General features: G+C 35.6%; 1 protein-coding gene across 10 annotated transcripts in view; it reads right to left on the bottom strand.

Annotated features, from left to right (window-relative positions):
• The window catches only part of LMNTD1 (lamin tail domain containing 1), a 488,007-nt gene that overhangs the window by 454,341 nt on the left and 20,470 nt on the right, over positions 1-13,196 (bottom strand). For 8 of the 10 annotated variants that reach the window (XR_004286888.1, XR_004286887.1, XR_004286886.1 and 5 more), the window contains exon 2: positions 1,133-1,186. The exons of the other annotated variants lie outside the window; for them this stretch is intronic. The gene's annotated coding sequence lies outside the window, so the exon portion shown is untranslated. The remainder of the gene's footprint in view (positions 1-1,132; positions 1,187-13,196) is intronic. 10 annotated transcript variants of the gene reach the window in all.

The raw sequence follows: 13,196 nt of genomic DNA, 5'->3' as shown, positions 1-13,196 counted from the left end.
TTCACCCATAAAATATTTAGAATGTGTTGTTTAAATTCCGAATATGTGGGGATTTTCCAGACAATTTTTTTACTGATTTATTGTTCAATTTCCACTCTCTATCTGGTACTGTGTTTGAAGTTGTGACTTTGATCTCACTGTCTGGGCTATGGACTGATACCTGAAATGTGCCCTCCAGCTTCATATACAATGCTTTTGCCCTTTGGTAGTACTCATGGGACTCATCTGGATATGTCTGACTCTATCTTCTACCTGATGTGATAGAGAGATTTACTATCAGATTTACTGATAGGAAAACAACTACAGATCAATTAAAAATCTACCAAAGTACATTAAAAGTTTGACAGAATTTAGATTAGCAGTACAGAGAGAGTGAACTCCAGAAATAGTAACCGAGGAATAGGACACTGGATATGTATAATGGGGTTTTACTCAAACTTGAGAATTAACAGGACTGGTAAGATCAAGGTATAGAGGACTCTCAATTGTTAGTAAGACCCTTCTTTGAAATGACCCCACAATTCTTTCCAAATTATCTTCCCATTTATTTCCATTGGCTTCTCAGTACAGATATCAAATGATTATGTGAATTAAATATTCTATTTGATATGAGTCACAACAGAGAATATTTTCAGGTTCAATAGAGGTGTAACCCCTATTCTTCATCAATGACTATCATTATACCTGTTACTGGAAATTCCTCTAATATTGGTTACAATATAGACCAATCTATTTCCCAACATTTCAAAACTTAAATTCATGTCACTAATGTTAAAAATGTAAGTGTAATTACTTCTTTATTGAAAAAAGAATATACTAGAAAAAAATCTCAAATGAAGAGTACATGAAGAAAAACAGCTGAAATATATAGGATCTAATGTCTATATCCCTTTCATATAAAGTCTTTAGACAGATATCTCACATAATGATGCGCCAAAAAACCAATTCATAAACACCTCTCTTAATTTGAAGAAAGTCATGATTGATATTCATGATATTCATCCAGACCCTATAAAATATATTCTCTTGATGGCATGGAGCAATTTACCAACAATCAAGGGAGATGCTTAAAGAGGCAATTAAAACATGGGGGATGTTACTTAATCTGATTACAGGCAAAGCTGGAGCTTACCTTAGGTTGGCCCCCTCTTTGCTTCCTAACTCATAATTCCCCTTCCAAGATAGTCTGAAAGAAGAGAAAATAGAACAGCTCTGACTAATAAATCAGGTTATATTACATGTACAAACAAAAAATGTAGCTTCCTAGCTCAATTTTATCTCTCTACTTGGAAAGAACAGGATCCTTACTCATTTTTGAAAGTAATATTTATTTTTAATACTGTGTATTTATTAATATAGATATAGTACTAACCGAATTTATAGGGTTTGAAGTAGCATAGTTCATGCCTGCAAAATTTGGTGGAAAGTACTACAAAGATGCCAAGTATTATCATCAATATTTTTACGGTAATTGATTTTTTTTTAATCAGCAAACTAATTTGTGATGCTGCTAAAGGTGACCAATCAATTTTCCTACTATTTTAAGTTATTTGTCACTTTGGGAAATGAAAAATATTTGTCTTGTAAAAAATAAAGCATGCAATTTGCTTTTTTGGATTAATTCTGTGACACTTTCTGGAATCACTAATTGGAAGAGGATTGACTAAATTTTGCTAAAAGTCTTTGGGTATCAGATTTTTAAAATGTTTTATAATCATAAATATATCCTACACATGCAATCAGATTCCAATCTATAATCAACATGACTTAGAGAACTTGGCTGAATCCAAAAAAAGACAGGCAAGCAGCAGGGAAAAAGAAAACAAATGGAAGCCTAGAGGGGAAGGTTTTAACTCTGAGAAAAGATTAAAAACCAGTCCAATAATCAAGACTTGTGATTATTTATTATAAACATAGCAGAGAGATTTAATATAAAAAAAATTTTGCTTCACTGGTACTACTGCTGTTCTAAGTAAAAATAAATACATCCTGGTTGAACCCAGGAAAACTGGATTTACTATTATTAACAACCTCACTAATGTGCTTTAGTCAACCTTTCTGCCATCTAGAAAAATATGATAAATAAAAGTCAGATGATGGAGTGTGAATTGATCAGAAGCTTCAACATCAGACTTAACATTTTTGGGTCTTTATTGTCGTTTTGTTTTGTTTGGTCCCACTCTGCAATTCTTAACAGCTAGAATTCCATTTCAATCTCAACAGGAATTAAAGAATAACGAACACAGTACCATCCCAGCTTTTATAATATAGCTGAAATATCCCTTAGAACAATGGCTGGGGAAGAAAACAATAAGAAAGTTTGTTTTGTTTGACAGTGACTGACAATAATATTATTGCCTACACATGTCTGTCTATAAATACGATTGTACATTTTGCAGCTACTTCTCCCCAAGTATTATCTAGGTATGAAATTAGTTGGTCAACTTGATACCATGGATACTGAAGAATCTGGTAAAGTGACCTAAATGTAGATTGTGAGTAAATTCATGTTATCTATTACTGTAATTGATGCCAGTGCTCTGTTCTCATTAGGAAGAGCAGCCCTTGGGAAGGGGCTCAATGTCCCCAGTGATCCTCATCCCCATGGGTCCTACTCTCGCCTTTTACCTGCCTTCACTCCACAAGCTCTCTTGAGGTTCTGAACTCACAGGTTCTGCTGTCCACTTGCATAGAAAATGATACCACCACTGGTCCCAACTATTTGTCTCTGGGATACTTAACATCTGATATCTAGGGATTTACTAGTGTCTCTCTTTATCTAAAATAATTCTGGAAAATATTTTATTTTATTTCAGCTTTAAAAAATTCTTAACCCAAAAAATTAGGAGGAAAAAAATTAATTTAAAAAGCAAAACTTCGGGGCACCTGTGTGGCTCAGTGGGTTGGGCCTCTGCCTTCAGCTCAGGTCATGGTCTTGGGGTCCTGGGATTGAGCCCCACATCGGGCTCTCTGCTCGGCAGGAAGCCTGCTTCCCCCCTCTCTCTGCCTGCCTCTCTGCCTACTTGTGATCCCCCTCTCTCTCTCAAATAAATAAAAATAAAAATCTTTTAAAAATTAAAAAAAATAAAAATAAAAAGCAAAACTTCAAATTTTTGTTCTACCTTTAACTCACTATGGACCTTGAGTAAATTACATCACTTTTAATTATTCAATCGACCAACATTTGCTGAGGAACTATTAAGTCAAACATGCTTAGAGAACAGATATGCAAAGAAAAATAGTAAATAATTTTTGTTCTCTAAGAGCTCACAATAGAAAAGTGAAGAGGGACATATAAACCAATGTTCACAAAGCTGGATGACACAAATCATGACAGAAGGAAATGAAGGAGTTTTTAGAGGGTCATCTCACCCAGACTGGGAAGGTCAGGGTAGACTTCTAGGGGGAAAAGAGTCTAAGGTGAGGCCTGATGGATGAGTAGGAGACAGCCAGTCCAAGAAGGAAGAAGGGGAGATGGGGAGTGCAAAAGGTGGAAAGAGTGCAATGTTAATGGCCCTAAAAAGAAGAAAATATTATCCTGGCATGCTCTTTGACCCACCATGAAAAATTGTCAAGATATTATAAATGTCATTACTCAGCTCTTAAAGCCAAACTGTAGATAAAAGTATGTCAATGAATTCAGCATAGAATAGTTAATAACATTAAATGTCAACATTATTTAAACATAGAAAAGAAAATTATCTCACCTATGACCTAGTAATTCCACTCCTAGGTACTTACATAAGACAAATGAAAACCTATGTCCAACAGAAAATTAGCAACTTTATTCATATTAGCTCAAACTGGAAATAACTCAAATGCCTATTAACAGTGAAACGGATAAACAAATTGTTTATAATTACACAATGCAATACTATTCAGTGATGGCAACAACATAAATGAATCTCAGACACTATACTGAGAGAAAGTCAGACACACACAAAAAATAATACACAAAAGACAATACCGTGATTACATTTACATGAAATTCTAGAAAAAAATCTCTATGGTGAAAAAGACTGGATAAGTTTTTGCCTCTTGAAGGGGTAAGTGACTGACTAGGAAGGAGTACAGGGGAAATTTCTGGAGTGCCGAAAATAACAGAGATGTAGGGGTGCTTGTGTGATTCAGTAGAGCATCTGCCTTCACCTCAAGTCATGATCCCAGGGTCCAGGAATTGAGCCCCACACTGGGCTCCCTGTTCAGCAGGAAGCCTGCTTCTCCCTCTCTCACTCCCCCTGCTTGTATTCCCTCTCTTGCTGTCTCTCTCTCTCTGTCAAATAAATAAATAAAAATCTTAAAAAAAAAAAAGAAAAGAATAGAGATGTGGCTTACATAGGTATATTCACTGATTAAAAGTCATTAAATTGCAGTTTCCCTTTCAATGAGGGGTGGCGAAAGAATGAGAGGACCCTGTGCTCACCTCATCCCACAAATGCTACTAATGGCAGTCAAATCATCCTAAGTGCTTCAGAAGTTAACCAGTAGACTGGCAGAACAGGCTTCACAACTGAAGATTGAGAAGTCACACTGAGGAAAGTGGGAATTGCAGAGATATGGTTTGGAAGAGAGACAGATCGTGGTCCCTGGGGTGGAGGAAGAAGCCAAGATCACAGAGAGGGGCAAGGGATGGGCTGGCACATGGTGGAGTGTGTGGGGAAGACAGGTCCCCATAGCAATTGGCTGGGAAAGCAAGAGGGGCCTAATTTTTTCTTCTTGCAAGGAGCAAGTGGGGCTTAAACTCTAGAGTTTTAAGGGTCAGCAGGCTTGGCTGAGATAGAGCCCTGAGGGCATTGCACTATTCCTGGAGAGAAGGCAGGGCAAGCAGCCCACAGACGTACAGCCATACAGTGTGGAAACAGCAATCTGAATAGCACCTAAGGCACACAGTGGGAAGCTTATGTTACTCTCTTCAGAGCATGTCTCAGAGAGGCAACGATCACTGAGAGACTGCTCTGGGAACAAAGGAATTAGAAGGCACCATTTCCCTCTCCTGCCACCAGCATAAGCACAGGGCCATCTGTGGCAACCAGCTCAGTACTGATACTCGCTACTCAACTTGCTTACACTACTCTCTCCCCCAGCTCCAGCAAAACTGCCCTTCCCAGTCGCTCTTGCTTCAGTCCAATCATGGTGAGTGCCCACCCCCTAAAGATGACCCCTTTCAACACTGCATCTCATGACCCAGGAATTTTGTAGGGCCACAGTGCCAGCAGCAGTGACAACAGGTCTCACTTCACAAGCAGACCAGAACACACCTAGTTAAATGTGCCACATTCAGTTCAGACTAAACACTGCCCACAACAGGCAAAGAGCGTCTCTGCAGATGACCAGGCTGAAGGATAAAGTGGCCAAGATGAAATAGCAGAGCATATGAAGCACACATTGAAAACACTCCCTGAAGTGCTAGGCCCTGGGAAATAGGGAACACTACAGGACCTCTATTTCATAAGGCCGTTACCCTTAAGAACAGAAGATGTAGTTGACTTTCCTAACATAGAGAAACAAGCACAGAGACTTAGACAAAATGAGAAAACAGAGCAATTTGTCCCAAATGAAAAAAAGGACAAGGCCACAGCCAGAGATCTAAGCAAAACAGTAACATACCTGATGGAGTATTTAAAGCCATGATTATAAGGATACTCACTGGACTTGAGAAAAGAGTGGAAGACATCAGTGAGACCCTTACTACAATGATAAAAAAGAACCAATCAGAGATGAAGAGTACATTACATGAGATTAGAAGCACATCTGATGCAATGAAAAGTTGGCTGGAAGAAGAAGAGGAATGATTTAATGACCTAGAAGACTGAGTAATGGAAAGTAATAAAGATGAATAAAAGAAAGAAAAAAGAATTATGCAAAATGAGAATACACACTTAAGGAACTCAATGACTCCATCAAATGTAATAACATTAATATTATAGGAGTTTCAGAAGAAGGAGAGAGAAGGGGGAGCAGAAAATTTACTTGAAGAAATAATAGCTGAAAACTTCTCTGATCTGGAAACAGAAACAGATATTCAGATCCAGTAGGCACAGAGAATCCCCAATAAAATCAATAAAAGCAGACCCACACCAAGGCATATTACAATTAAAATGGCAAAATATAGTCATAAAGAAAAACTTTTAAAAGCAGCAAGGTAGAGGAAGACAGTTACAGATAAGCAAGGGAAACCCCATAAGGTTGTCGGGAGATATTTTTTGGCAGAAACTTGTCAGGCCAGAACAGAGCGGCATGATATATTCAAAGTGCTGAATGGGAAAAATCTGCAACCAAGTGTACTCTATCCAGCAAGACTATCATTCAGGGCACACCTGGGTGATTCAGTGGGTTAAGCCTCTGCCTTGGGCTCAGGTCATGGTCTCAGGGTCCTGGGATCAAGTCCCGCATCGGGCACTCTGCTCAGCAGGGAGCCTGCTTCCCCCTCTCCCTCTGCCTGCCTCTCTGCTTACTTGTGATCTCTCTCTCTCTGTCAAATAAATAAATGAATAAAATCTTTAAAAAAATTAAAAAGACTATCATTCAGAATAGAAGACATACAGAGTTTCCCAGACAAACAAAACCTAAAGGAGTTATGATCATTAAACCAGACCAGCAAGAAATATTGAAGGGGACTCTGAGTGGAAAGGAAAGACCAAAAGCGACAGTATGAGGTAGGAAACACAAAAGCAGTAAAAACGGGTGCTTTGGGGGGCGCCTGGGTGGCTCAGTGGGTTAAAGCCTCTGCCTTCGGCTCGGGTCATGATCCCAGGATCCTGGGATCGAGCCCTCCATCAGGCTCTCTGCTCAGCAGGGAGACTGCTTCCTCCTCTCTCTCTCTGCCTGCCTCTCTGCCTACTTGTGATCTCTGTCTGTCAAATGAATAAATAAAATCTTAAAAAAAAAGTGCTTTTGCAAAATATCAGTCAAGGAACTCACAAAATCATAGGATGTAAAATATGAACCCATATACCTAATAGGTGGGGAGAAGAATAAAGAATGGGTTTGAACTTAAGTGACCATCAATTTTAAATAGAGTGCCATATGTAGAAGATGTTATATACAAATCTAAAGGTAATCACAAATCAAAACTACTAATAAATATGTAAAAAATAAAGAGAAAGGAATCCAAATATATCACTAAAGAAAAACAGCAAACCGTGAAAGAAAGAAAATGTCAGAGAAAATCTTCAGAGACAATCACAAAATAGGTAACAAAATGACAATAAATACATAGCTATCAATAATTACTTTGAATGTAAATGTATTAAATCCTCCAATAAAAAGACATAGTGTGACAGAATGGATTAAAAAAAAAACCAAAACACCTATCTATAGACTGCCCACAAAAGACTCATTATAGACCAAAAGACACCTGAAGATTGAAGTAAGGGGATAGAGAAACATCATACAAATGGATGTCAAAATATTGGGCAAAATAAGTTTTAAAACAAAGACTATAACAAGACAAAGAAGGACACTATATAATCATAAAAGTGAAAATCCAACAAGAAGATGTAATAATTGTAAATATTTATGCACCCAACATGGGAACACTTAAATACACAAGACAGTTAATAACTAACATAAAGGAACTAAGTGATAATAATACAAAAATAGTAGGGGACTTTAACACTCCAGGTACATCCACAGAAACATCATCTAAATAGAAAATCAACAAGGAAACAGCAGGTTTGAATGACACACTGGATCTGATAGATTTAATACATATATTCAGAACATTCCATCCTAAAGCCGCAGAATACACATTGTTTTGCAAGTGCACATGGGACATTCTCCAAAGTGGATTACCTTTTAGGCCACAAAACAAGCCTCAACAAATTCAGAAGACCGAAGGCATACCAGGCATCTTTTCTGACCAAAAATGCTTGAAATTAGAAGTCAACCAGAGGAAAGAATCCAGAAAGACCAGAAATACATGGAGGTTAAATAGCATGCTACTAGATAATGAATGGCTTAACCAGGAAATAAAACAAGAAATTAAAAAAATACATGGAAACAAATGAAAATGAAAACACAATGGTCCAAAACATTTGGGATGCAGAAAAAGCAGTTCTACAAGGAAAGTTTACAGCAATACAGTCCTACCTCAAGGAGCAAGAAATACCTCAAATAAACAACCTAGCCTTACATTTAAAGGAATTAGAAAAAGAACAAATAAAGCCTAAAATCAGTAGAAGGAAGAAAATAATAAAGGTTAGAGCAGAAATAAATGATGTAGAAACTAAAAAACAATAGAACAGATCAATGAAATCTGGAACTGGTTCTCTGAAAGGAGCACTAAATTTGATAAACCTCTAGCCAGGCTTACCATATAAACAAAATCGAAAAGAAGGAATAATAACCAACACCACAAAAATACAATTATGAGAACATTATGAAAAACTTTATGCCAAAAGATTGAACAACCTAGAAGAAATGGATAAATTCCTAGAAACATATAACCTACCAAGGCAGAAAGAGGAAGAAATAGAAACTTTGAAAAGTCTGATTACCAGCAAAAAAATTGAATCGGCAATCAAAAAAGTCCCAACAAACAAAAGCTCAGGACCAGATGGCTTCACAGGCAAATTCTACAAAACATTTAAAGAAAAGTTAATACTTATTCTTCTCAAACTATTTCAAAATATAGAAAAGAAAGGAAAATGTCCAAACTCATTCTAGAGGCCAGGATAACCCTGATACCGAAACCAGATAAAGATACCACAAAAGAGAGAATTGCAGCCAATTTTTCTGATGAACACAGATGCAAAAATCCTCCACAATATACTAGTAGACCAAATCCAATAATACATTTAAAAATAATTCACTATAATAAGTATGATTTATTCCTGATTTGAAAGGGTGGTTCAATATTTGCAAATCAATCAACATGATACATCACATCAATAAGAAAAAGGATAAGAACCATATGATCATTTCAATAGACACAGAAAAAGCATTTGATAAAGTACAACATCCATTCATGTTAAAAAAAAAAAAAACTTCAACAAAGTAGGTTTAGAGGGAATATGCCTCAACATAGTAAAGGCCATATATGAAAAATTCACAGCTAACATCATCCTTAAGGGGCAAAACTCAGAACTTTCCCCCTAAGGTCAGGAACAAGACAAGGATTTCCACTCTCATTGCTTTTATTCAACACAGTACTGGAAGTCCTAGCCACAGCAATGAAACAACAACAACAACAACAACAAAGCAAAAAGCATCCAAATCAGTGGGGAAGAAGTAAAAGTTTCACTATTTGCAGATGACATGATATTCTATATAGAAAACCTGAAATAACTCCACCAAAAAACAAACAAACAAAAACGCCCTAGAATTGATAAATGAATTCAATGAGGGGACAGAGAAAGGATACAAAATCAATGTGCAGAAATCTGTTGCTTTTCTATACACTAATAATGAAGCAGCAGAAAGACAAATTAAGAAAATGATCTCTTTACAACTATACGAAAAATTAACAGATACCTAGGAATAAACTTAAACCAAACAAGTGAAAGACCTATACTTTGAAAACCGTAAAATACTGAGGAAAGAAATTGAAGACAACACAAAGAAATGGAAAAACATTCTATGCTCATGAACTGGAAAAACAATATTATTAAAATGTCTATACAATCCAAAGCAATCTATGCATTTAATGCAATCCCTATCAAAATACCAATAGTATTTTTCACAGAATAAGAACAAATAATCCTAAAATTTATATGGAACCACAAAAGACTGAATAGCCAGAGCAACCCTGAAAAAGAAAAGCAGAGCTGGAAGCATCACAATTCTGGATGTCAAGTTATATTACAAAGATGCAGTCATCAAATTAGTATGGTACTGGTATGAAAATAAACACATAGATAAATAGAACAGAATAGAAAATCCAGAAAAAAAAACCCAAAACTATGTGGTCAATTAATCTTTGAAAAAGCAAGAAAGAATAATCAACAGGAAAAAGACAGTGTCTTCAACAAATTGTGTTCACAAAACTGGATAGCAACATGCAGAAGAAACTGGACATTTATGTCATACACAAAAATAAGCTCAAAATGGATTAAATACCTAAATATGAGAACTGAAACCATCAAAATCCTACAAGAGAGCACAGGCAGTAACTTCCCTGATATGCGCCATAGCAACTTTTTCTAGATAGGTCCCAAGGCAAGAAAAACAAAAGCAAAAATAAACTATTGGGACTACATCAAAATAAAAAGTTCTTGCATAGCAAATAAAATAATTGGTAGAACTAAAAGACAACTTATGGAATAGGAGACGATACCTGCAAATGACATATCCAATAAAGGCTAGTATCCAAAATATATAGAACTTATAAAACTCAATACCCCCAAAATAATAATCCAATTAAAAAGATGGGCAGAAGACATCAACAAACAGTTCTCCAAAAACACATGCAGATGGCCAACAAACACATAAAACTGGCCAAAAGAATCATGATCATTTACCATTAGGGAAATGCAAGCCAAAACTATAATGCCATATCATCTCACACTTGTCAACATGGCTAAAATCTATAGTATAAGAAACAGCAGGTATTGGTGAGGATGTGGAGAAAAAGCAACCCTCATGCACTAAATTGGTAAGAATGCAAACTGGTACAGTCACTGTGGAAAAACAGTATGGAGGTTCCTCAAAGTTAAAAATAGAACTACTCTAAGATCCAGCAATTGCACTATTGGGTATTTACCCAAAGGATACAAAAACCAGATACACCCTGATGTTTATGGCAACAGTATTTACAATAGTCAAGATATGGAAGCAGATTACATGTCCCTCAACTGATGAATGGATAAAGAGGTGATATATATATATATATATATATATATATATATATATATATATGAAAAAATATTTTTTTCTTCTATAATAATAATATTCTATTATATATATAATAGAATATTACTCAGCCATAAAAAAGAATGAAATCTTTCTATGTCTAAGGATGTGGATGGACCTAGAGGAATAAGTCAGTCAAAGACAGACAAATACCATATGATTTCACTCACATGTGGGATTTAAAAAACAAAACAAATGAGCATAGAGAGAAAAAAAAGAGAGAGAGAGAAAGAGAGAGACAAACCAAGAAACAGACTCTTAATTACAGAGAACAAACTAACGGCTACAGGAGGGGAAGTCTCTAGGGGGATTAGGTGATGGGAATTAAGGAGGACTTTTGTCTTGATGAGACAGGTGATGTATGGAATTGTTGAATCACTATATCGTACACCTGAAGCTATTATAAGACTATATGTTAACTAACTGGAATTAAAATAAAAACTTTTTAAAAAAGAATAAACAAGCCAAAATTCATTGAATTGCACACTCAAGATTTGTGGCTTTCATTCCATATTTTTTATTTAAAAACTGAAAACCAGCATAAACTTTAATAGTAAGTTTGCTTTTTTTTTGGTTTGTTTTTTTTCCCCCAGCAGTGTAAGTTAGTCATTCTGAGGCTACTTCCTATGTTCTAGGCTTCAGCAAAATTCTGTTTTGAAAATAACAGGAGCCAGGTTTCTCACTGTTAAGGACTGGGTAATACAGAAAGAAAGAAAACTATAACTGTGCTGTCCAATATGGTAGGTATTAGTTACATGTGGCTTTTGAACACTTAAAAATGGCTAGCCCAAATTAAGGATGTGCTGTCAACATCAAATGCACAGTAGATTAGGAAGTTAGTACAAAAAATGTAAAATACCTTATTAATAACTTTTTATGTTGATTATATGTCGATATGGTAAAATTTGTTGATATATTGGTTTAAATAGTACATTTATTAAAATCAACTTTAGCTGTTTCTTTTTACTTTTATAACACAGCAACTAGAAAGTTTGTGGTTATATGTGGCTCATATTTGTATCTACTGGGCAGTGCTGAAATATATTGTAGCTTGTGGTGCTAGACTGGAATTGGAGCTATTATATTCTAATATGTGAACTTGTCTATTGAGCCCTGTCTATTTTTTTCTTCTCTGACAGGACCAGGAAACAATGATATACCAGTATCAATAAGCATACCTTCTCCATTAAAAGGAAATAGGATTGCTTAGAGAAATGGCTAAATTGAGGGCTAGGGCAGAAAAAGTACAGGATGAGCCCCGAACAGCTTATTTTACAAGAAAGTAAAGGATTGCTATAAAAATGATGGGCTATATCAAAATGACACCAAAGAATCACTGGGGCTCCCAGTAGCCAAATCTAGGATAAAATGATGATAGCAATGGATTATAACCTATTGAATAAGAATCCATGAGTCCATATCCATTCCAACTAAATAAAAACATACATATATACATACTTCCTTATAGTAGAATGCAAATTAACACATTTGGAAAAATATGATGGAGGCAAAAAATTTATCAATGGACAATAAAACCAGTGGGTAAAATTTAGTTTATTGTGATCATTTTTTTCAATTGCAAAGCTATTAAATTACTCTTCTAAACTAAAGAAATCTTCCTCTTCACAAGTAATATATGGAGATATTTTGAAACTAGGTAAATAATACTGGTTCTCATTCAAGCCCCAAAATTTTAAAGCCAATTATATGCCAATTGCTATACAATTGAAAATAAGAGGCTCAGTGAACTTATTAATTGATTTTTCTGTCTAATTGTTTTAAGATAGCCTCTTTTCAAAAGATCTGAATTGCTTACAACTGAGGGCATACAGACTATTCATAATGGAATATAAAGATTTTCCATGTTAGATCTGTGGCAAGTTTGGATGTGAAGAGGAAGTTGCCTGCTTTCCAGGGTTTTCTGAAAAAGCAAAAGAATATTCATAGAATTGAAAACCAAAAATCTAGTAGTTGACTCCAAAGGAGCTTAAAAGGACAAAAGCTTCTTAATGAAAGGGTTAAGTGCTATCATAAGGATTGCAGGTAGGAGTGCGGGAATAAAATTTGAATAAATAAGCTGGGAAGAAAAACTGGCAGAGACTAGGAATCTTTGAACTTCAAATTAACATTCACCTTTAGAATCAAAAGAATCCCAAATCCTTCACTGTCCAAAACTTTTTGGCCTTCACGGAAACCCTTCATAAAGACTGAAGTAATTTATTTCACAGGTTCCCTAACACTTAGAGGACCAAGCAACAAGTCATTCTGATCTTTTGGTAAACATGACATCATCTGCCACAAAAACATAATCTTCAGACTTATTTGATTATCAAGGCTTTCAGAGT

The sequence above is a fragment of the Mustela erminea genome, chromosome 6 (genome assembly GCF_009829155.1).
Source record: "Mustela erminea isolate mMusErm1 chromosome 6, mMusErm1.Pri, whole genome shotgun sequence".
Classification (NCBI taxonomy): domain Eukaryota; kingdom Metazoa; phylum Chordata; class Mammalia; order Carnivora; family Mustelidae; genus Mustela; species Mustela erminea.
The sequence above is the reverse complement of the archived record's forward strand: the minus strand, read 5'-3'. Positions and strand labels throughout refer to the sequence as shown.